This window comes from Tinamus guttatus, unplaced genomic scaffold (genome assembly GCF_059628265.1).
Source record: "Tinamus guttatus ecotype Peru unplaced genomic scaffold, ASM5962826v1 Tinamus_guttatus_pri_ptg000225l, whole genome shotgun sequence".
Classification (NCBI taxonomy): domain Eukaryota; kingdom Metazoa; phylum Chordata; class Aves; order Tinamiformes; family Tinamidae; genus Tinamus; species Tinamus guttatus.
In genome coordinates this window covers 188,203-214,372 of record NW_028288759.1, presented here as the reverse complement: position 1 = coordinate 214,372, position 26,170 = coordinate 188,203, and the positions used below count along the sequence as shown (strand labels likewise).

General features: G+C 40.2%; 1 protein-coding gene across 1 annotated transcript in view; it reads right to left on the bottom strand.

Moving 5' to 3' along the window:
• The window catches only part of ZMYND11 (zinc finger MYND-type containing 11), a 97,859-nt gene extending 81,121 nt beyond the window's left edge, over positions 1 to 16,738 (bottom strand). Inside the window, exon 1 of the mRNA XM_010220144.2 lies at positions 16,532 to 16,738. The gene's annotated coding sequence lies outside the window, so the exon portion shown is untranslated. The remainder of the gene's footprint in view (positions 1 to 16,531) is intronic.
• Between the last annotated feature and the right edge of the window lie 9,432 nt (positions 16,739 to 26,170).

Below are 26,170 nucleotides of genomic sequence, written 5' to 3'. Positions count from 1 at the left end.
CTTTCCAGCCAATTTGAGAAAGCAAGGAGAAGATAAGACCCCACAGAGAGGGGCACCTGGATAAGGTTACTAAGGCCTTTTTTTTTTTCCCAAAGATTTTTTGGCTGAGGATCTTGTAGCCTTGAACGTTTCTATGCTCGCAGTACTTTGTAAGATTTATTTTTCAATTCTGCATTTAACAGTTGGGGAACCACTACATAAAGTGCTGTGTTTTGAAGGCCTAGTGTCAAGCAGTTACTAGGGGTGCAATTTCACAAGTGTGACAAGTGATTCTCAGCCTCTGCCCCTAGGTGAAGTCAAAATAATTGCATCCAACAGCTAACACTGTCCAGGCTATTCTGTAATAAACAGTCCACGGCATCTCCAATTAGCTTACTGCTTAATGTGTTATTTTTGTGCCTTTATTCAAAACAGAAACAGCTCCCATCACAGATCTCTAATATAGGCAAGAATAACATGAACATATTAAGCTGCTTTTCCTTGTCACCCCTGATGAACTTCATATGGCAACCAGACCAAAAGCCCCCGCGGAGCCCCTGAAGCTAAAAGTGAAACGGAAATATCACAAAGAGGGACTGCCAGCATCCCAGAACATGACTCACCCTTAAGTACCAAATCGGTGCATTTAGAAGATTCCAGACTGCGTATTTTGTACAGCTGGATCAGGCATCCCGAAACGCAAAGCACTGGGGCCGCATGTTGCAGAGCAGCAGCCCAAGCGCTGCGGCCCCCAACTTGGTACCGTTTCCTCCCGGGCCAGTTAACTGCAAACAAGTCACTACATGATTCTGTACTGTCATTTCCAAACTGCAAAACAAAACTAGTTGCACTAATCCCCTTTGTGCAGCACTTAAACACTTACGGCTGAAAAGAATGATGTTGTTATAGAGAAAAACTACAATGTTTTACCAAAAGAGAGAGTCGATTCTATTCTGTCAGCACATGCCTCTTGATGGGGATGAACTCTAAATTCAGAAATGACCACGACACCCTGTTCAAAATCTGTGGACCTTTCTGAATGGAGTAAAAAGGGGATATGATATGGGAAGACCAGTCAAACTACACAGGGAGTGCTGGCAAGTGTCCTAAGGCCAGATTTTCAAAGATGTCCATAAACAGAGATTAGATCCACACTTGCCGGGGTTTTCGGACAAATACATTCATCCAATTCCCACTCAAATCAATGGCAGCTGAGCAGTTTACCCTGGGCACACAGTTCACCCAATTTCAGCCACTTTAGACACCATTGAAAATTTGACCCCAAGTAAACAAACTGAAAAGCTGTTTGATAACGTTACTTGCAATGACTATGTGGAAATTTTCTTAAAACAGAAATGTGACTTTTAAATTGCAGTTTAGTAATCCATAAATGCTAATGAAATCCCCTGCTGTCTGCCCTGCAATAATTTTTCCTATTAAAAGCTTGTTCTTTTTTAAACCTAATAAGCACATCACTATTCTGAGCACATTTATTGTTCAGGCAAAGTTTAAATTTATTATTTAGAGTAACAGAGAGGTCGTTTACTAGTAACGAGAAGTCTGTGAGATACGAGTTCCACACTTGTTCAAACTGATGAAATACATATATGTCCTTTCACTTAAGACTAAGCAGTTTTTATCTTTGCAAAGAGTTAAGTGTATAAGGCAATGACTGTCTGTATCTCTTTCGGCTTCCTTCCCACCACAGAAATAATACTCAGGGAAGTTCAGAAAATTGTGAGGAAGAGCAAAGCAGTCAGGAAGAAAGTCTAAATGGGAACTATACATATAAAAGGGTTTTCTTATTGGCAAATAATTTATTTTTCTCTTTCTGAATGACAGATCACAAGTTTAATTTATCATAGTGACTTCAAATATACCTAGATGCTACTAAGCACCTGGGGCTCTGAGTCCTTTAACAAACTCCTTTAGCAATGCTTTACTTCGACACTGCCCCAACAGGGTTATAGTGCTTAATTTCAGTGTTATAGTACATGGTGAAGGCAGGCATGGAGCTCCAGATATCATCATCTCCAAGATCTGTTATCCAATTATTTCTCAGTAATGACATTAATGTCACGAGCTCTGGAGAAGCGCTAAGAACAGTTGGAGAGTCATCTTAGCAGTCTGATGGCAAATTCTGACACAGTTTCCAACCAGCTTTGACAGTGTGTGTGTGGAAATGGTTGGACTGTCAAACCTTTCAGAAATGCGCATGAATAACCTGGACTATCCGAATGTGTGAATGTGAAAGTACAGAGCTGCCCTGACATAAAAGTGTAAAAACCAAATTCTGCTTTAGAGACACAAAACCAGACGCAAAACATGAAGATTAAATAAAACCTGCTGATTTAGAAGAAAAAATATGGCATAATTTTAGGCATAAAATGAAGACAGTCTTTCATAAGAAGGTGCATGTCTCCTTCACCCTCTTCATAAACACAAAACGATCTCAGGAAGTCAGTTTGATAAAACGTAGGTGTAGTAAACACAGAGCCCAAGACCTTAATGAGGCTAAGTGAGAATCAAGCTCTTTTAGCCTTAAGCAGATATTCCAAAACAGCTTTAATAAATGAAACAGAAGGCACAAAACTGGTAAAAAGCCACACAAATCTCACTCCCAGAACACTCAGCGTGTGGATGCCTGATGTTGGCTCACTCCACTGCAGGGTTCTTGCCTCCTTCTGTAACAAAATCCCACAGGGATAACAGAAAAGAGCCACCTGGACATACCTTCCTCAACGCACGAGCTCCCTGGCTGCCCTGCAGTGCTGACAGTTTGGTTTGCAACCCTCTCACTGATGTATACAAACCAGCTGCTATAACAAATGCAGATGATGGAAAATGCAGAGGGCTCAATACAGAAGAAATAGGTGAGATTATCTAAAATGGGTTACACAGGAGATAACGGAGGTCAGAATAAGCGATCAGTATAGATCTGCCATTTAAGAGTTTCAAGGTCCAGTACGACTATGTGTAAGTTTCCTAAAGTGAAAATTATTGATTTGAAATTCTTTCTAAATCAATACTAAGCTGGAAATTAAAAAAAAAAAAAGTTAAATATCCCAGAAATAGAAATAGGAAGAACCACAGCTTTTAAAAGCCCATGCATTTTCCTCTGTCTCTCCACTGCATAAGTATTTTCATTACAGGATATCACACTACGTGTTATTTTGATTATCAAATGAAGTTGAACAAAGCTAGCTAATGACAAAAAGAAATACCAGTGTCAATATGTAAACTCCAAGATATTTTAAAAATACACTTACAAAAAACATTTGTTGAGTATTTTAAATATTTTTCATTTTGCAAACATTTTTCACACAGTCCTGATGTCTATGTCACATGGGGTACACCTGGTTTGTGCACAAAGCACCCATACAGGACACCTAAGTATTTTTGGAAGAACATACTTGCGACATGGGAGAGTTTTTGTAAATACTGCTCTGCTGTGGTCATGCAATATGGTCTAATGTTGGATTAATCTGAACTCTGGAAATCCATTCCAGATATTAATAATCTATTTTAATTAATCATTTTTTAAGAGTTAACTTGCATCTTTGATGCCACAGAGTGTGTATTTCTGCAGAACAGCTTTCCACCACAGGATGTGGCTTGGGTTCTCTTTTTCCACCTAGCTGCCACTCCACAGCAACATAGAGCGAGTTGTTCCTACTGTGATTTCTGCAGGATCTTAAAGATACTGAGTGACAGATGATAAAATGGGCCTTTGTACGCAGAGAAGGAACATTTCTGCACTGGCTGGCTGGCCACGTGCAGATCTGCCACTGCCCCAACCCTATTTGCACACTCAAACCGCCGCAGAATCCAACTCCCCCTCCCTTGTCATACACATGTAAAACCCGCGCCCAAGCTCATGTTATAAAGCTGCGGATCAAACCACTATCATTAAGTGAACGTGGATGCTGGGCAAAAAGCCAGTATCTACTGTTTTGAATCTTATTTTCTTAGAATAACATTGTAAAATATATATATAGTTTCAACTATAATGCAGACAGGAATTATTTCACCCACCAGTGAATTATATCCATTTCTGCTGTGCAATATATCTTATGTTTAGCTGCGTGCACTACTCAACAGCTTAACCCATGGTGTACCAGGTTTTTAAGAAGCATTTTCTATACAGTATTCCCTGCTACACTTCATCCTGTGCTTCTTTTTGCATCCCTTTCAGATCTGTCTAGACTTCCCACTATACCCCACTTTGTCTCCATCATCCCTTTGCTTTCTTTTTTTACACCAGGAAAATCATATTCATGGATCTGGCCTTCATCTTCTCTTCAGAAACTCCAAAATCCACCTTTTCTGTGAACCCTGTTACAGTATGTGCCATTTTCTACTCTTTGCATAGTGTATCCATGCCACACTATTCATGCACAAATACTATATTATTTGGGGCAGTGATTTTCATAACTTGTTTTGCCTGCACTGTTATTTGATAAACTGCCAAGTACATCTGCATTACTATGTAAATAAATAACAGTAACAAAATCCAGATGAAACCTCACAGAAAATGTAGGTAGCCAGAATATAATCACCCAAACTGGAATCTGGCCAGGACGACAGGGCAAACGTCCTTAATCTTGTGGAAAGCGCCAAGGGATCATTAAGGCAGCTTGGATTATCCACAATCCTAACCACGTAAATCCATACTGCACAGGAAATTCCAAAGCCAGTCCAGAAAGAGCTTTTTTGCCTTTAATTATCCCAGGTACCTGTCACGGGTGCGAGCGCCTCATTAAGAGGCGCCTCTCGGCTGGTACCCCCGGCCGCCGCTCGCTGAGGCCCGCGACGCGACGCGGGCGGCGCTGAAGGCCGCGACGCGGCACCTGGGGAGCCGAGCGCTCCTCCCGGCGTGCACGGCTCTGCCGGCAGCGTCCAACAGGCCACCGATTTGGGCAGCTTGGTTAATTTCATTAATTCTGTGCAACTCGGAAGAAACGCTCCCGCTCCCAGATGCAATTACAAGCTGCCAGGAGCACTTTTGTTTCCTAAGTTCAGCAACGCCAACATGCACAGGTTCGATACCTGCTACGATATCGGACGTGGTTTCTTGGCTTGATAGTCACCTGGCACCCCTGCACAGACTGGGCCACAAGTGGACGATACCCCTTAACGCTGCTGCGAAGCGACACGTTCAACTGCACCTCAGCCACCCTGAGCCTCTTCCAAGAGGCCTACCAAGAAATCCACAAGAACATTGCATTAAAACTGACTTTTTCCTTTTATTAGCACTCAACTCCCATTTTCTGCTGCTGTGAAGCCGAACTTTACCACTTTTCTTTTTTTTTCCCGGCTACAGAGGCAAACACGCGGCATGTGCACAGTGCATCCTTCCCCATCCACAGGTCCTCATCGTCTTCCCAAAGAAAACACAACAGTGACTCTCTCAAAGCAGTGCTGCCAGCTGCATCCCCACCAGACACTTTGCCCTGTCTTTTTAGACAAGCTGCTTGTCAGAGCTGCTCCCTCTCAAAAAATACTGGACACTTAAAAGCATCACGGCTTCGTTTCCCTTCTTTTCGCTGCCACATATTAGTAGTTGCCACATTTTAACTCTCCTTTTATATTTCTAGATCACCGGACTTCTACTATTGTACAAAGCAGCACTTGAGGTTCAGAAAAGTTGTTTCCTTGCTGCTGAAAATCTAAAAAAAAATACAATTTTAATATTTTTCTGATATTAATTAAAGAATAAGCAATTATGAGAATATTTTCAGAATTGTAATTATTTAGAACCATCTTCTTAGAATGTGGCTGTCACACTTGCAAATCATGTATGTTATGAAAATATTTAATACCATGTAGATTTCTAGTTACTTAATAGCGCAAAACTCTCTATAGAAACAGAACTGACCAAGAAGATATTTATTTGCTACAGAATGCATTTTATTTCTATTCAAACTCTGCAGAAAAAAAAAAGGAGTAATATTATATAATGTTATAAAACCATGACTTCACATTGTGTTTTCCATTATACTGTTTATATCTTAAAGGACATGTTTGGTGCTTTTGTTTCCTTCAAAAGAAAAAGCCTATTTTAAGAATAGGTTTTTTTATTTTTCCTTCCAAAAGTGATATTTAAGTAATATAGCTTGGCTTATTGGATTTTATCTATTTAACAGTATCCAATAGGTAGTTGACCTAGCTGCAGTGTGCTCAAATAATCTAACTGCTAGATCAATGAATGCAGCAGGAATGAAGAAAATGGCTGCAAGCTTCTCCAGGCAAAAGATTAGAGACTCAAAAGAAAGGACTATCTCTACTAAATCTTACTTTACATTTCAAAGGAAATATAACTGTTCAGTTAAAAAAAATCCATGTCTGCCCCGAAGAAATAAAATGGTATTATTCTTATATATGGTCACTAAACAATGTATGTTTATTGCCAAAATCAGAGCATGTTTGCCAGGCTTGTACTCAATAACCTCATTCAAGGAAAAAGCAGTCTTCGCTCCGGAAACATAACGGCGCTAGGATCTGGTCCAAAGTGAACTGTTGTCTCACGCATGAAGATAATGAACGTCAATTTAAAGCAACGTTCTCTCAATTCCCGTTTTTTTCATGTAATCCATCAGGCCTGGAACCATGTGCATGCGCGCTCACCCCCTTCTCTCTGTCACTCGTACACACACACTTCATTATATATTCGCATTCCCCGGCACTCAGGAGAAGATTTCTGCAAGTATAAATTCACATTGCCTGCTAAGGCCATGGCTGCTGCGCCACATGATTTCAACAACGAAATGCCCCTTCTCGCAGACTTGTTTCGAGGTGTATACCCGGACTTCTCACTTAACGCACACTTCTTGCCAAACTCTTTCCATGCTTTTACACACAGATTTCCCAGCTCTTATTTGCACTCCACAGACATCCACTATGGCCCGTGGCTAACCCCCAACTCAGGTGCTCTTCTCTCTATCAAATGCTGCAGGACCAAGTAGGCCTTCTAGAGGAAGGGGCTCTAGGTACATGGAAGGACACTGCGGTGCAGGGCTGCAAGGCATCCATGGACAACAAAAGAATAGGTCTCACCCAAAAAGGATTAAACTTTAACATTATTAGCTAAAATGTTCATTATAGTAAACAGAATTCAAAATATTTAAAACAGAATTTTGGAACAAACAAATGTTTACAAAAAGAAATGCCGGAACCGACATCTCATGACCATTGCTTAGAATCTAATAAGGGGGAAAAGTATCCTCCAGGTTCCTGCAGCAGAACATTGAGTCAAGGGAGGCAGCTTTCAAGGAGACACCTGAGGCTGGTGACGACTGGAGCACAACTCTGGATTATGTGAGACACAAGTTTGATCAAGAACGGCACTTTTCACCCAAAAGAAGCCAAGTGGACATTTGGACACCACGCCATTCCACTGTAGCTGCTCCTCTACCAACTCAGCACAGCAAACACTGCTGCACTTACCCTCTCTTTGATGCGCCTCTGCTCAGTGCATCCGCTCCATCAAATTACTGTTGATATTTTTCAGTATTTCGTTTGTCACCATGAAGGAGAAAACTCTCCTCCTTATTGAAAAGCCATGTCTTCAGACACTAGTGATATAGGTTAGGGTCACATGTAGACTGTCTGTAAATGCATTATTTCTACAAAACTATTTCAAAATATTCAGATAAAGCAGCCAACACAGATTAGAAAACCTAATAAAACCATTACATGGAGGTGCTCGACTGAGAGTCCGTATTTCCTAGAAGGGACGATTTGAATGACAAGAGGCCACCTCATGTCCAGAATCAGAAGGAAGTTAAGAGCACGTCTGCAATCCGGACACTTGGTATAAAGCTGCCTTCTGAGTGCCAGCTGACTGGAAAGCGAGCAGGAAAATGAAGAATCTCTTTTCTACAACAAATACTGTAAGTCTATTTACTTCAGGTCAATGCAGGAAGCTACAAAATGGAAAGATTCGGTAACTACATTGGGAGGGGATTAGTGGTGCTTTTTATTTTCCAACAAAGTCATTCTGAAATGCTCCTGGGTACACAGCTGTGCCAGCTGAACTGCAACCCCTTATTCCGAAAGAAATCAATCAGTCCTGGTTTTTTAATATAACAATATTTTAATACTTATCAAGAGGTCAGCTGACGTCCATTACCATAAAGCAATGAGTACATCTCCTCACACTCTTCCCCTCATCTAACCAACACCAAAAGTTTTCAGAAAGCTCTTTTCTAAGCTTACTAAAGTTACTATCTAAGTTACTAAATTCTCCCTTTTTATTCAGAAACATTGGTATCAATGCCAGATTATTCAATACACCACAAAAGGAGATAATTCAGGGTACCTTATTACCTTTAAGCGTCTGCTTGCACAAACAGCAAGACTGACAAAAACATCCAGCTTCCTGAGAAAAGGTTCTTAGACACCTCTTCGGAATGTTCTAAAACCTCAGCTCTATTTGTATAAAGCCAAAAACAGTGTCAGTAGGGTTGCTGTGAAAATAACCTTTGCTTTAGGAAAGAGTTATACTGAAATTTCTGAACTGTGCAACAAAGAAGGAGTATAAGCTCAAGGCAAGGAAAATTTTACTCTTCCCAAGCGCCTCCCTGCACAGAACACAGTATAGTCTGTCCACATTTAGCAGGTAAATGGTAATGAACAGGATATATAAAGGCTATTTTGGGAAAACGCATTTTTAAGTATAAGTTTTGAGACAAAAGAACCACAAAATCACTTGAGAATTAAACTTGCTTTCTCATAACTGATTTGTGTAACTTAAAAACTATGCTAAAATTCTGATTTCCTTGGGTTTTGTCTCTTAGTTTTCATAATAGAGAAATAAAACTTTAATTTGATAGTTCTATCAACTGTCCCAGTAAAAATTAGTATATTTCTTCTTTTAGCAGTTCCCTTTATTTACAATTCAGTCTTTCTATAATTAACATTCAGGTTGTAAGATACACAGAAAAAAAAAAAAAACAGAAGTCACTAATAGAAAAATATGCAAGTTATCCATGTTCTCTCATCTTAATTTTAAATTTGTAATTGTTCCCACTGAGGTTATATTTCCTACATGTTCTTTGGTCTGTAAAAGAATCTACAGTACCATGAAAGGAACAAAGTTAAGATGTACAAAAATTTTTTCAGAATAACAGTAGTCAGGCTGTTGATATTTTAAACACACGAAAAATGCCTATATAACATCAAATATTCCAGTAAAAGTATTTAAAATATTCTCTTTAATAAAATTAGACAAATAAATAAAGAAAGAAGCAACTGGGTTCTTGAAATACTGGAGTTCTATCTAGGTCTTCAATTAAAAAATATTTTTTGAAAAATAAACTTTATTCATCAGTATGTTCCAAGTCCTACCTATTTTTTTCTGTTTATCTAAAAGTTTATTAGTAGCACCACGGTATAAATTTATTAAGTGCTTGTATGACCAAGGTCTCTATAATTACATTAACATTAATATATTGGTAACAGTGAATTTTCTGCAACTCATCATCACTACCAGTATTTAGTGAGCTATGATTACATTTTATCAACAGCAATTATTTCGCATTGGTTTTGTACAGCTTTGAACCTGAATCTTAAGTAACTAGTTGAGGAAAAGGGATTATGGAAAAACACTATGTTTAAACTTGTCCCAGTCAAGGCCAATGGTGGCTCAGAAGACACCGATACCCAAAACTACTAACAGATTAAAAGGAAAATCTGAAAAATAAGAATCCATCATTCAGAGGTAAAATTTGTACTCTTATTTGTGCAGGTGAGCACAAACTTTGCAATTTTACTAAGCAAGGCATGGATCCTCCTTTCGGAAGTTTTCCTCTATGGAAATGAAGGAAATAATAGTAATAAAGTACAAATTCAGTGCAGACTTGCCTGTTTTTTGGTTTCTGACTTGAGGAACATCCATATCTGTAAACAGGTATGTATAGTAAGTCCCCTGTCCCTAAATGAAGAAATACTGTGACACTTCATTTAAAAAAAAATGTTAATAGCTTGCTAAGAAAGATAAGCTCTCTTTTCTCTGAGACCTTTTTGAAGATTTGTTGAGGAATAAACATACTTAAAACTTATGAAACTTATTTTTCTTTTTCTGTATGTTACATAATCTCTAGTTACTTTGGGACTCTACTACTTATTTTCTCTTAATTCCACTTTGTTTAATCTCATTTCTGTTCCAAAAGGTTCCAACAAAACCTAGTGTTAAGAATTACTCTGCTAAAATTGGAGAACTAAGTACAATATCCTGCGAGTCCCTACACGCATCCCATCCACCTGTCTTTTTAAAGACCAGCTAATATGTTGTGCTGTAAGTGCTCAAGACCCAAGCATCAAAAGTCAGTCTTCAAAATACCACTTCTGAGCCTGGCAAAAAGCCTGGCAGGCCCTGGCAATCTATAACTAAAAAGTTAATTATCTATTAAAACCATACACCATGTTTCATATTTATTTTGAAACACACTAACAAAGAAAAGAAGCATAAGAAAACTGAGAAGCACACAGTCAGTGATATTTCAAACTATTCTTTTAAATCAGCAGAGCTCAAATTTTTAATATCCTCTTATGGATGAAAATGATGAGAATTGTTCTTTGCATGCAAAAAAATCAGTTTGTGCATAAAGGTGAAGAAATAGCGTTATTGCTATTTTTGTAGGTATGCTTGACATTGTTAGTCAATACATGGATTTTAGCACTTAAGATTTCAGTCTCTCTAAGGCTAAAATTATTTGTGAGAATTTTTTAATATATTACAAATGAGAGCTTCATGAAGTGCCATTATCACTCATCTACAATTTTTATGCTGTCATTTTTGAAATATTCAAAGGTATTCTCATTGTTGCCATACTGATAATATCTTACTTATAATTGTTAATATTTTTGTCATTTTGAAATTATGAATATTAAGCCTGCCATTTTATCCAATGATGTATTTTAATGCATTATATGTCTCCACTCATTCACAAAAAAAGTTTCTCTATTTTTGTGAAGTGGTAAACAACAGAGAGAAAGAGATTAGAAGAAAATCAAAAACAACGTCTTCAAAATTCCCAGTAAGTTAACTTTGGATTTATCTATATGGTATTATAGGAATAGTAGGAATAAGCTCTGAAGGAATGTTATTAAAGCTGGCTGGCCTAAAATTAGACCCTATGAGTTTTAATTTGGATTCATGAACATGTCACAATGTCTCACCACCGTGTCCACCGCAGCCTCTCCACAGACATAAAGAACAACTGTTCTTGTTGGAGGAGGATAAACACATAGGCACATAAAAAGATGTATCAAATCTTATTAAAAACATAAGGAAATCTGCTTTTATTCCAGCATAGTTTTATGATTCAAGTTAGTCCACCCTTTATTAGCTTGTATATTTAAAGAAACTGATTACAACCTCCTTACACAGATATGTATCAAATCAAGCACAACTATATATGCTTTGACTTTATATATTTAATGGAACACTATAGTCAAATTGAATGGAGCATTTATTTTTTAAACAAAAATAATGCTAAAAATCCACTACATATATTTTTCTTGTTGTTTGAGTGAGACCTAGACAAAAGGAGAAAGATTCTTCACCTAATTCAATATTCACGGTTTAGTCAAGAACAAAAATAATACACCCAAACCCACAATTCAATCTTGCTTATTAACTCAATGGCAGATATTGGTTTAAACAGATGATAAAATGATGCTAAAAGACTAAAGCTGAAAATTCTGAAAAACTGGCCTCACACAGCCCCGATCCTGCAGAAATGCACGCAGATAAACCTCTGAGATCAAAGAGCTGTGGGCACTGCAGGAGTTCACACGCTCAGGACAGAGGCCACAGCCTTTATTACACCGTACACAGCCTCGCTGGTAGCCATCGATCAACTTCCAGTTACCTGCACTACAGCCAGGAATGAATATTGGGATTTCGTTTGTTTGTTTGTTTTGGTAGGGGGGAGAAATATTAGACCTTTTAAAGACGGATGTGATTTTTATTTAAAAAAAATATTTTGCACACTTTGCATTTTGTGTAGATTGCAGAACACACTTTCACTACTATTGAGCTTGCTTCTTTTAAATAATTGTATATGCAGTTAAAAACATTTTTTATAGGAAAATAAGAGTTAACTTATTAAGAAATTCCTGTAAAATGGAATCATTACTTCTTCTTTACAAACCACTTATTTTGCAGGCTATATTCTCCCAACCAGCAGATTAAACTTTAGAACAATAACCCAATTATGAGCTAAATTTACATCCAACTGATCAAAAATCTCCCAGAACCTGACAAGAACCATCTTTGTTCACAACACTTAGCACAAGCAGCACTGACAGACTAAAATGTACGAGCTACATAAAAGATGATATATGTCGTACTGCCCAGCAACCAAGGGCAGCACGCTCCAACTACTAAGGGAGTGTACAATTTTCACCACATTCAGGGACTAAAAAACTGTCTTCTAGAAAACGTATGGAGAAGAAACGTCTTTAGGTTTCATGCTTGTTTTATGGCAAAAGGTGACCGTAGACCAAAAAAAAAACAAAACGAACACTAGCATGGCAATTTTTAAACCTAGATATCAAGAATACAATCCAGTATAAGAAAGCTCCAAACCAATTGCTACAAAGATGGCTAAAATCATATGACATGAAAGGGGGGAAAAAAAATCCTAATCAATTAAATCAGTGGTCAGAATTTTATATACACACATACATAAATACACACATGCGCTTAAGATATATACAGGCAAGAATCTGCTCCAACAAATCCGACCAGCTCTTGCAAAAACCAATTCCCTCCGCCCCAACACAAACTACTTGATTGGGTTGAGGAGAATAAACTCATTACGTATCTGTGCAGTAATTTGAATAATGCAGCATTCTGTGGCCAAGTTCATCATTACTATATTTACACAATTTACACAAGTCTTTAAGACACCATCTATCAAGAACCACTGCTTCTTTTTGAAAGACTCATCCCAAATAAATTCATTTTCTGAAGTTGGTCCTTACGAACTTCTAGGATCCAGGGCTAAACGCTCAGGAAAACTGAGTATTCTGTAGAAGGTCGTAATTATTAATCCAAGATAGAGGTATATCCAAAATTTTTGATCTTACGTACTTAATTACACAACCACACTCCTAATTCCGTAAATCGCCCAAATTCTGGAATGAGACAATATTCTCTCAAATCAGATTATGCAGGCACTTGTGAACAGGTTTAGATGCCTAAAATTAAAAAAAAGAAATACACACACACACAAAAAAAATCTTAAAATGCTAGCTTTTATCTATTTGTTTCTGAAGGATGTCACCCTAGCTCGGAGAGAGCAGCTTACACAGCCCAGCATTCCCCAGGCTGCAGCTCACTGATAAAATTGCACAACAGTCTAGATGTAGCTTCAGTGACTTCAAGGTGAGTTTGAGGCCAAATTCATTGCCCATCCACATCCCTGTTTTTTCTTCCACGAGCACCACGTCACTAACAACACCCAGTAGGCTATATTTAACCTGCAAGGTGGAGACGCCAAATATCCTCCACAGCCTTTCACTATCTCATTTGCTCTTGAGATGATGTTAGGTAGAAACAATGATCCATGTTTTTTCTCTGCAGGAGCCTCAAGTCTCTCCTGAACAGGTCCTTCTGCTCCGTGCAGCTACTACCTACAAATTGGTATGGACACACAGGAACAGGACTGCAGAAACAACCTAGCATTTACACTGCGAGCATAGCTATTATACCCATGAAATACTCCTATACTGCTTGCACTCAGGAAGAGCAAACCATGGACGTTATTAGTTCAGTAACATGTTCATGTTTTTCTGATATTTTAGGAACAGCTGCTTCGGCCCACTGTTTGTAACAGCTAAGAAACCTATCAAGAATTCTAGTTCACAGTAACCAAATGTTTTTTTTTTTTCATATTTATATTTAAAAACAATACCCGTAAGTGCTTCTTTAGCTAAAAACACCAGTCTAACTGCTACACTTTCAGCTCCTTGTACTTCTTGTTTGCAACGGTGTGGATATGAGCACACTCCAAACCACCACATTCATCTAACAAGCAGTAACTTGTGAAGCTGTAAAAACCCAACCAGCTGCAACCCCGTGAACAAGCTCCTATAGTCCAGTAAAGGATGCCCATACCTAAAGAGGAAGCGGTTAACTGGCACCAGTCACACACATATAGAGAAACTTTATGCACAGTATTAGCCCGATTCTTTACATTTCTTCTCCGAACAATGCACTTCTCTGGTCAGTCAGGGCTATGAAGCCTCAAAGTGTGGAAAAAGGGCCTCTTCTAAGCACAACGCTAAAGTCTGAAGTCCCCCCACCAAATACACAAGCCCCCTTAGAGCTGACTTCTTGCCCAGATAACATCCACCACACTATCCAGCTCGGGAGGTGGAGCAGCACGGTCATTTTTTAAGGGTAAGAGTCCTCCAATAGATCCATTCGCCTTTGGTGCTAAACTTCCCACCTTGCATCACTTGCAGGCACCTCTTCATGGCTGAGAGACCGTCAACCCACAGGATGACCAACCAGTCACCAAGACAGCAACTCTTTTTCCCAATAAAACAAAACTCACAATCAGAAAAATGAAGTGCACTCTACTGTATCGGAAAAAAACGGGCATTAAATATAAATCCACGGAGGGAATTATTTTGAGGGTACTTTCAATTCTGTATAAAACAGCCAAAAAGAGCAGTCAGCAAATGCTCTACTCCCTAAAGATGTTTTGGTAGCATGCTCAGAATAGTTGGTAACAAAATTTATACACACACACATACATATATATTTAATGGAGAGATGGCAGGTCCTTCGTGCTGAATGATGAAGGACTAGGGAAACGCGCGGGGCTGCAACCCGAACCGCTGGCGCTTCCACGCTGCCCCCAACACCCGCCTCAGCGACCACCCGTAAAGAATGAAGCAGCTGCCTACAGAGAACAACAACAAAAGTGCCACAAAAACCAACAGGACGGGGGGCATTTCCTATCTTCAATCCTCTTCACTGCAGTAGAGTCTCCCAAAAGCCCTTTTACAACAAACACTATTATTCCCACAATACTGAAACCGGGGTAGATGTTAAAGTGTCAGATTATGGAATTTCAAACACATCAGTGCTAAATTAGGTAGCTTTTCAGACCATTTCCTTTCCTCGAACCCCCCCCCAAACCCAGTGTTCCTTAAGTTCTGCTTCAGGCATTCGAAATAACAAAAAAAAAAATCCTGGATTACTTCTGTTATTTTTCAGGCAAAAGAAGCCCCGCACAGCCCCAACCGACACACAAAGTTTCCCAAGTTCCCAACAAGAGCATTTTACAGGACTTCTCCCCCGAAACGGAGGGGGGACGCCCTCGCGCCGCCACCTCTGCCCGCCAGAAACAAAACGGGAAACTGAACAAAAAGCCGCGGGCACAAACGGGCGAGAGCGGCGAGCGCCGGCCTGGGGGGCGCGGGACAAAATGCCCGGCCGGGGGGCGGCGGGGCGCTGTGCGTGCACAAGATGGGGGCGCGGGAGCTCCCCACGGGGGACGCCGCAGGGCAGCCCGCGGCCTTGGGCCGCCGGCCGCGCTCCGAGGCCGCGGGGGTGTCGCAGGCCGCGGCGGGCGAGGGCGGCGAGCCGCCCGCGGGGAAGGGCGGCCATGGCCCCTCTCCCTGCGCGCCCGGCCAGCGCGGACCGCCGCCTCCCCCCGGCGCCGAGAGCTGCCATAACTCGGGGCCAAGCAGATATCCCCCCCTCCAGCGAGAGAGAGGCGGGAGAACGGCGGGGAGCGGGACGGAAGGCGGCGGCGGCCAGGCCGGCTGCGCCACACCCCGCGCGGCCTCGCCGCTCACGCGAGTCCCCGGCTCGGCCGCCGCCTGCAGGCCCGCGCCGCCCGCCCGCCCCGGGCGGCATTTCCCGGGGCGCCCCCTCGTCCCCACCCCGTCCCCGACCCCAGGCTGGCTGCAGCTCGGCCCGGCGGCGCGCACAAACCGCCAGCCTCAATTTTTCCTTTTTTTTTTTTTTTTCCTTCGCAGCCAAAATCCGACAAGGGAAGGTGGAGAAACAAACAAACAAAAAATATATATAATCGCCGTTAATAATCACACGCGCTCCGCCGCCGTCCCCTTCTCCTCCGCGATTTCCAAGCAGGCTACGAAATAATCCTTCCCACTCAAAAAAAAAATAGAATAAAAAAAAATCCCGCCTTCCATCCCCCCCCCGCTTTTTTCCCAGCCTCACACATTTTATTATTAATTATTATTGCTCTTCCCCCCCCCCCCAGATATGCCACCCCAGGGGGCAGGATCGCCCCCTCCCTCCCCCGGCGCCCAGCCCTTCCCCTGCCCCCATCCCCTCGGAACAGTGTGTACATGATTTTGTAGGTTTTTTTTTTTTTTTTTTAAGGCGCCATGTTTATAATCCTCCATCATATTAAAAAAAATTAAAATAATAATAATAAAAAATCCGCCCCGCGTGAGACACGCACCCCCCCACACCCCCCCGCCGGGAAGGCAGACACAGAAATATCCATAGGGTTGTAAATTCTCCCCCCGCCTCCCCCGACTTAAAAGTCTCTCTCACCTTGTGCCGCCGCCGCTGCCGCTTCTGCTGCTGCAGGGGGGGAGAAGTTAAAGCCGGGGGAAACTTTTCAATCCCTTCCCCAGGCCGCCGCTGCCTCCTCCTTCCACATATTTTCCCCCTCAGAGTTTTATTGTGTCTGAATTTTCTCTCTCTCTCTCTCTCTCTCTCCCCTCTTCTGTCTGTCCACAGTTCAGGTTTCTGGGGTAAACAGGGTTTAGGATGGTGCTGGGGATATTTGGGAGTAGGAGAACTCTAGTGGTGTCTGCTGGAGTTGCTGTTTGTTTCTTTTATTATTATTATTATTATTATTTTAATAATGCATTTGAAACGGATCTTTAACTGTTTAATATGTATGGTTTTTTTTATCATACTTTTAGGCCTGGATTCTATATATAGTTATTGCAGAGGAGAAAAAAAGTGCCGGTTATCTGATAAATGTAAATTCCTCCGACCGTGCAGCCTGGTGTAATTCTGAGTAACATTTTCCAAAGTGAATATTCACCTTGAGCAACAGAAAGTAAAACACACGGAATTAGTGCACCTCTCAGCACCGGCTCTATGTGCCAAGCTACACATCCACAATTCTACAGCAGCATCAGGGGATATCTAATAATAGGAAAATATATTACTATACAGGCATATGTGTAGCAAGAAGCTGTGTGCATTTATCATATTTAGTTTGAATTATGAGATAATTAAATAATTATTAAAGAATGTCTAGGCAAATACATTCCAGAGTTTATGAAATGCTTCAGGAATTATATATGAAAAAATAATGCATTTCACAGTAAATTAATCTTATCTAGCAGTGTGCTATGCTTTATTGTCAACTTAATCCTGTAAGTATCTATGCATGCAAATAATTTTATTCATTAGTAAATGAGTATTTTAAAAACATTTTTTGAAAACAATTTTGGAATATTAATGATGAAAAGGATGCATCTTTTGTGTCTGGTCAATCAAAGATTTAACTTAGCTTAATTTTACACACACAGCAGTGAAAGGTCCTCAAGTGTGCTTAGTAAATAAAATTTCTAGTAGTATCTAAAATTGCATTTTGTCTGAGACTGCTGTATCAGGTTCTTACATCCTCTTTTTAAAAATAAAATGCAAGTAATTTGTTGCATAGTTGTGATAAAGCTTTAGTTCTGTTATGCATTTAAATATTAAAGAACATTTTACATTATCTAAAATAAATAAGATAAATCGGAAAGAAAGTGCTGGTGATCTGCTTTGAGGAGTTGGGCTGATACCAAATGGTGGAAATATAATTTATTAACTGCATTATATTGCTTGTATTAATAAAAGAGGAAATTAAATTTACAAGCAATTCTTTGAATAAGAAGGGCACTCAGGAAGGGATTTATTGACAGGATGATTATAAAAAGGCTACCTTATGTGAAACATTTGGTTGTGATGTTTGGCTCAGATCTTGTTCAGACAAGTAGTTTTTGAGAGAGAGTTCAACACAAATACATGCCACGTTCTCACAGGAGGTGCCATGATGTGACTTTCTTGGGTTCCTCTGCATCCTTCTCTCCCCAAATCGCGTGGGAGCTGTGCTTTTGTAAGATGAAAAAATATCTGGGGCTTTACTGCTTCTGAGCAGGCCATTGCAATCATTGCAAGCTACCAGGTCTACTTCTGCAAGGCTCTATGTCCCAGTATATCCATTTCTGCACCCAGAAGCAAACAGGGGAGAAGTGCAGCTAGTGGCATACAGAACTGCCTTTAATTCTGCAGGCAGAAGGGCCAGATACCCCTTACAACTCAGTGAGCTGTAAGAGGGGATTCGTGGCATAAATCCAAAATAAAGCTCCCTGTCCAGACCTGGTGCTTTATTGAAAAGATTCATCACTCTGCCGCAGTGCCTTCTCCTTACCTATGTAAATATTTACATAAGGCAGAAGTTCAGCTATCTTCAGTATGAACAGATTTGAGCCCTTTATCTCTCAGGACCCATAGAGAGCTGTCAAATAAATATTTAGGCCACAGTTTTACAAATGTGGAAGCATGGACAGGACTGAAGCCCTATGGTTTGTCTACACTGGAGGCTTTTACCTGCAGCCTCCTGACTGCAAGCAGTTTTCTGTAGTTAACATATTTGGAAAGGCAAGTCTGGACGGTCTCCAAATATTTGTTTCAGGATACAAATATTTAATTTGGGAAAGAACAAAGTATCCAAAAGCAAATATGTAGGGAGTGTCCAAACCATAACTATATTGCCTTGTTTGAGTTGGTGGGCAGTAGATTAAATCCAGTATGAAAAACAGGCATATCTCTTACTTGAGGGTAGGTGTCTGCAGGCCTTGTTTTCAGATATTTGTGTCTCCTCAGGCTCTCTGAGGATCAGCACCCAGTAGATCAATCTGTGTGCATTATATAACTTTCAGGAGACATGCTGATTGCTAGAAAGGTTGCGTTTTACAGTCATTTTAACCTGAATTATTTTTAACAGTATTGCAAATACTTATTTCAGCTCATTAAGACACAGGTTTGAAGCCACATTAGCTGGTCCTGCTTAGACTCAGCTCTTACATTTATCTGCATTTAGTTTGATGCCTGGTATGTGTGATCCCTGTGATTAGAAGATCCCTATTTTTCTGGCAATCAACTTCCATGCAGCAAAAAGAAGCAAGAGCTTTAAACAGTTAATAGCAAAGTCTGCTAGGAAGCGAGGGCTGAGGCCGCCAGACAATGGGGAGGAAATCCCACCCTCGCCCAACGCTGGCCAGCAGCATGTTTCCTCATAGGCAGTGGGAAATGTTTGTTAAAACAAATGCCAGATTAGGGAAGTATCGGAACCCTTCCTCCTCGGAGCGGGGATTGGCTGCCGACGCTGACGGGCAGTTAGTGTTAGGCTTGGAGTGCGGAGGCAGGGAAAAATGCAGGCGTTTCCTCCCTGCTCTTGGTGGAAGGTCTCTGGAAAAGTCAAACGCGCAACCGAGTTGCTGAGGCAGCGCGTGCGCTTCTCGCCCTCAGGTGGCTCTCTAGAACCAAGTTTATCCATCCAAAGTGTCTACAGAGCTGCAACCAGCAACGTGATGTAGTTGGAAGGATTCTGGACGTGGTTTTTGCTATTTAGTTGTGGAAAGCACAATACTGGCGATGATAAAAAGAAAACATGATAAATTTACTTCATTTTAAGTAAAATGTACTTGCAATAGAAATAAATCAGGATACGTGTATGCTCTACTCTTTTGCTGTGTTGATCAGGTCTGTCTGTGCATTTTATTTCAGTTGGAAAGAGGCTTGGAGGGGAGTAGAAAACGCTACATCAGCAGAAGTACCGTTTTGCCGGAATAAGCTGCGTCCGCATTAGGAATATAATTATAACCACCATGAGCTAAAGGGAACAGGTTCAGAGAAAGGAAATCCATTGGGAACACAGAAAGCCCGTGGCAAGTCCCCGAGCTGCCGAACACCAGCAGTGACTGGTATCATCCACGCCTGCTTGTTGCTCCGTCTCCCTAGGTACCATCTCCTCTTTTGTGAGAAAACTGAGCCTGTGTAGCATCATGAAGAAGAGGCTGGTGAATATGCTTGTATTTTCCTCTCTTTTGAATGACGCTACAGCATTTCAAGAGACGCGTTTGTTTTTCATGCCAGTACGGGGCAATGCTGTCCCACGTGGCTATGACCTTGGATTCTCTTTTGCCGTCGTCCTGAGTTCGCCCATACGACTATCAAATGTGCAGGTGAGAAAACTGCATTGCTGGAGGCTCCTATACACCAGGCTCCAGACTGTGAAAACAGGAGCTGAACACTGGCCGTGAGCAGAGCAGGGAGTATCGTGTCCTCTCTTCCACAGCACCTGTGCCGAGTTGACCAAGGCACAGCCCAGCCTTCTTCTCTAGCTGAACCAAACTTGCCTAACTGAACCAAAGCCTCCTTCTCTCTGTTATGTGCTCAAGTGTTTATCTGGCTTTGTAAGAAAGCTGTCTCTTGCAATTGGTGCCAGCCCACTTTACTGTATGCTCAGCTTCCCGCTGCACATGAAACCAAAATACCTTAAAGAAACACATTTCCTGAGAGGCAGATCTGCCATGTTGTGATCATAGAAGTAATAATGCAGAAAATTAGTGTAGTTTTTTCATCAGAACACAGCTTAGCAATATAGTTCTCTTTGCAGTAAAAAATCTCAGCAATGCACTTAATTTGGGAAGTTGGGGGGAAGGGAACAAAATCTTAATAACACCAGACTCAGGAAATCCACTGAGCTGAAAATCGCTGGAGGATGGGAGAGCATTAGGGAGAAACTTATGCTGTTCTTACTTTTCCTCAAGCATCTAAAACCCCAAAAAGGAGGGGTAGAGAGCAGAGGACCCCCAAGAGCACTTGCTGCTCCCTGGAGCTGTCCAAGTGGACGCTGTCCGGAGGCACAGTCCTTGCAGATGTGACAAGGTGAGGAGAGGGAAGCAGACACCACAGCTGCCAGATCCCCCCTATCCCACGTCCTGAGCTTCCTCCTCCTACCCACGTCCCCGGCCAGGGGACTGGCTGTGAGCTGCGGCTCCCCACAGCTCCCAGAGCAGGCTGAGACTCTGCAACTTGGGGCGCCTCGGAAAGGATGTGCATGAAAAGGTGAGGGACAAAAAAAGGTGGTATTTCAACAAAAAAGTCCTGGAGGAGTCTGGACTTGCAGCTTCTGCTGAAGACAGGACACTGTGGGGAGGTGGCTTTTGGCCGTGGCCATTCCTTTATTCTTAGGAATACCTTGCAGATATATCACCTGGTAATAACTTGCATAGAATAGCCAGCTTGGCATAGATATTGCTTAAGAAAACAAATGGATTTTTTTTTTCACTGTCTTCTCTCTTTATACTTTCATGCACAGCTGGAAACAGAAATTTCTCCTAGAAAGTTTCCCTATGTAAGTGGACATGTGTTTATGGCATATGATGTGACATGTGTTTATGCCAGCATTATGCTACATGAAAACCGTATGCCTGATTCAGTGCAGAGTCTGCAGAGGAAATTTAGCTTTTCAATATTTTTTAACTAATTCAAAACAACAGAGTGAGTTTGTACTCGTTTCATACTGTGTAATCTGGCAACTGTACTTTAGATACAAGAACAGGTGCCATAAAATATGCCGTGCAAAAATCTTAGGGTGCACCTCCAAGTGTGCATAGAATTTATCTTACAGAGGTCTTTCTAGTCTTGGTACTATTGCTAAAATATTATACAAAAACGAAATTTGCTATTAAACTTAAAAAGAGTGAAACAAGATCTATTGGTAATTTATGTGGATGCAATGATTGGAGATTTATCATCTGCCACTAAGCAACAATCACAATGAGAAAATAACTAGTATTTTTTGTTATTAAAAAAGTCACAAAAATAGAGTTTTTACATGAGGATATGTTAGGAATGTCATAGTTACAGTGAAATTTGAATTACCTGTATATAAAATGCCAGCATATCAAGCAATACAAAATAAAAATCCTATGTCCAGGTCTGCCACCCTCAAGGAGCGGAAAAGCATGGGCTAGCTACTACTCTTACACGAAGAGCATGCAGAGCCCTCCGGGTGGCTCTTGGTGCAGTCTGTGGCGCGTCAGGCTGGTTGGGTTTGGTCCCTCATGGACTTCGAGCAGATGTTTGCAGAGTTGCTCATCTCCACCCTGGGCTCCACAGCTTCCTGTGGTTGAAGCTGGCTTCTTAGCTGCAACGTAGTACTGTGGCCACGCTGGTCCCGCGCATCCATGCGGCATCTTGCTGGAATTAACAAGCCTTCCCAGTAAACAGGGTTCTGTCGGGCAGCGAGCAGAAGCATCCAAATGTTTCTGAAAGAGATGATGTGTTATCAGTAGTACTGAACTGAAGCTAATAAGCCGTGTTGGACCCAAGTGGATCATATACAGAGCTACCCAGCTGTGGCTCTGTACAGCTTTCTCCAAGCTCCAGCTTCCAGGAACATCATGTTTTGCATGGCATTAGCTCCAGTCTCACGCTGCTTATTATGCCAGTTTTGATGCCATGCAAAAGAGGCAAAATTGTTTCTGGAACAGAGCTGCTCTCAGACCTAACACATTGCCTGCAATGAAGATCCCTACCAGACTGAGGCTGGCTTGGCGTTAAGCCATCTTGATGTGTTTGCTGTATCCTGATGTCATCGACAGCTGGAAGCAGCTGCAGATATCACTGATTGCCTGTACAGAATAGTCATAATTAATAGTGACATTGGTGTCGGTTTTGAACCATTATGGTCGAGATGAAAGCTAATGCAGGAACAAACAAATCCACATCTGCCAGGCTGTGGTTCTGGCCTCTTACCTGCAGCATCATCTCTTCCCCAGAGTTAAAGATAATACAATGGCTAAAATAAGCTCATTCTGATCTAGGATCTCAGATTTAATTTGCATGGCATTCTGTAAGGGAACACTTACTCAAAACCAATTGTAGTATTCAAATATAATTGTCCTATCAGTAACAGCCAGCTTACACTGGTGGAACTATTGTAGGATACTATGGCAAGTTAACCAAAGTGGAATTTATACTTGGAATATTTGAAATGATGGGATTTAAGTAGTGCTGAAATAAATAGATACACAATGTTTCAGCTTACTTCTTATGTAGGCTATCTGTTATGTATAATTCACAAGTAGATACTATTTATATTTCTTCTATTTATCTCAGCTAATTGTTGCATTGTATTCAGTAGATGGTATTCCACTCTCTCAAAAGGTTTCTTATTAAAATAAGAATTTATTAACAACCTATTAACTCTAATAGCAGTAATGTGGTTTTTGACACACTCCTAAATTTCCAAAACACAAATCTTCTAAACTGATCATGAATACTATTCAAAAATTAGGGTTATTTGTTAGCATGGTAACTAAATCCAGTTGCCATTGAAATAATAACTTTGAATATCCCAAAATGCTGTATTTATAGTGTTCCATTGAATGTCCACAGTCATACAAAAGTGAAAAGAATAAGATTTTGACATGCTGGATTATATGTATATGTACTTTGGAAAATCTTGATGATAGATTTCGTGTTCATTGTTTATATTTTCTAAATTTTTTCACACTGGAAAATAAACCCTTGCATTTTATTTCAGTGTTTTGCATGTTTTGTGGCCTTTTCTTAGTGCTGAACTATTTTATTTTATTTTATTTTATTTTATTTTATTTTATTTTATTTTATTTTAATTACATAAAGTATATATTTATCATCCCCTTTATTTCAATTCTTATCTGTAGGTCATAATACCTGCTACCTAATTTTCTTCATGTGATAATTTTGTCTTTTAGATTGCAACTTTGGAAACAACATTGTGTTTGAGAGCACTGGCATAGCCCCAAGGACCACGGTGTTGGGCCAAATGCATAGGCACTGGCTTTTCCCTCTTTTTCTACAACTCTACAGAGATCTAAGGAATACTGTTAAACTGCCAGTTGAAAACTTTTTTGTTGTTGTTTTTTTCTTTTCTTATAAAGACTGCAGGTAATTAGAGGGTATATGAATTCCTTCTTTGTTTGTGGCTCAAAAGCAGAATATTCAATCCAAAATATTTAAATCTGCTTGGACCTCAAGTCCTGTAAAATTTCCCTCAGCAAATATAGAAAGATGAAGCTTCAATATAGCCACAAACTCTGCAAATGCTTTTTCAAGTTTGCAACTTAAAAAGTGTAGTTAAAACTGTTGAGTTTCATATGAATAAAATTTTCCTATTTCATTTGTTCAAGCTTTGAAGTTTATTATTGTATGCAAAATTACAAAGGGAGGAGCAGAGCCTGGGGATTTCATAAAAAACTCACTGAAGTCTCTGGAAAGACTCCCATTGACTTCAGTAACTCTGGGATCAGAACATAGATAACTTTCCTTATCTTGCACCAAGCAGGATTTCCAAATCTTTGGAACTCCAAATATATACTTTTTTTTTTCTTTTTTCTGCTTCTTTTCTATCATCAGTCTGTGAGATGTGGTTGTACAGGCCTGATGACATTTTCTATCCTAGCTCAACTCCTCAGAAAGATACAGCAAAACCAGTTTTGGATTAGTAGAAATAAGATCATTTGCTATTATGTAAGATAACGCTAAATGTAAAATGTTGGTACCATTTTAGACTCCAAACAAATTCTGTGTGACTTTTTTAAACAAAGGTAAAACATAGTGTTAGTTCTGAAATTTATGGATGAAATAAGCAAAAAAAAAGTGCAATATCAAAAATACTGGGAATTATGTTAAATATTGCATTGAATTGACAGAAAGAGAGATGATACAATCATACCTTTCCAAATCCCAGAAGCATTTTTCTAATACTATTATTAAAAGTTAGAAAATGGCAGCTGTACAGTTTGCATGGAATAGAATAGCAAAATAACAGACCTGATGAAAAACTCAGCTGCAGAACATTTACAAAAAAAAAGAGGTCCCCAGGGCCCTATAATAAATATGTAGCAGAAAAGCAATGTAATAATTAATATTATTATTTGAAAACAATGATTGTTTTGTCAAATGGATTCTTAATTTGATGATAGGGCGGAGTTTCTCCCAGTCTTCCTATTTAATATTCTGTATTTTAGAATTAAATTAATAGTGTCTGGTAATATAAAAACAAGACAACTCTATGTGCAATTTACCCCTTTTAACCAGCTCAGGTGCTGTGTGGTGAGTGCAAATACCATGTCCAAGCAGAGAATATAAGAATGGAATCTCTCCTCACCCATGAATTAAGTGACTGGAGAATTAACTCAAAGCTTTTTTTTTTTTTTTTTTTTTTTTTGTAGCAGCATGGCGTTTTAATTCACATGAATTTTGGGTTCAAGTATTTGAATTTTGTATTCAAAGTTCACATTTTGCTGTTTAGAAAGCCTACCAATGTGACAGGTGACACCAGAACCAGCACTTAGCTTCTCTCACCTTCCATTACCACATAGACATATGAAGGCATGTGAAGGCATGAAGTCTTCCTGATGGTCTTTAAAAGCAAAAAGGTAAAATATTAACAGATATATGCATGCTATTTTATACTGTGAAGCCCCTAGGAAGAAAATATAATATACAAAACTCTTGCAGAGCATTAATTCAATTGTTAAATTGTCCTATTTGCAAGCATTTCCACTGACTCCCATGAAACTCCCAGACCCAGGGAAAATGAGGAGGTAGGAGCTACTTGCAAGCAATTACCTTCTCATGAAGCAATGACAGCAGTTTGCCTGAATATCTTTTACAGGAACAAGGTATAATAAGGAGTCATATCTTCTGAGGAACTGAGGTATATCTTCGTTCCAAAAACTAGATTTCCATGGCACACTACGGCCTGATCAAATTCTGATCTTGAGTTCTAGCTCAGCATCCCTAGAAGATGAAATGTCAAACTTTGGAAACACCATGTAGGACAATGATATCATTAGCTTATCATTCCTATGGGAATACCTGATCAAGTATGATAATGAACATTAGTTTTAAAAAGACTTAAAAATGGAAATGCTTACAAAAAATATTATAAAGAGACACTTCCAACCTTTCTGACAGGTGACCTCTTCTTTAGAAAAAATACACCCAGTCATATTTTCTTCTAGAAACAGAGAATACAAATTGCACTTATAAGACCAGAATGCTTCACAGGATGCAGTGGTTTAGCAATTCTAAAAAGGCTGATGGGGATATGTGGGATGTGTAATG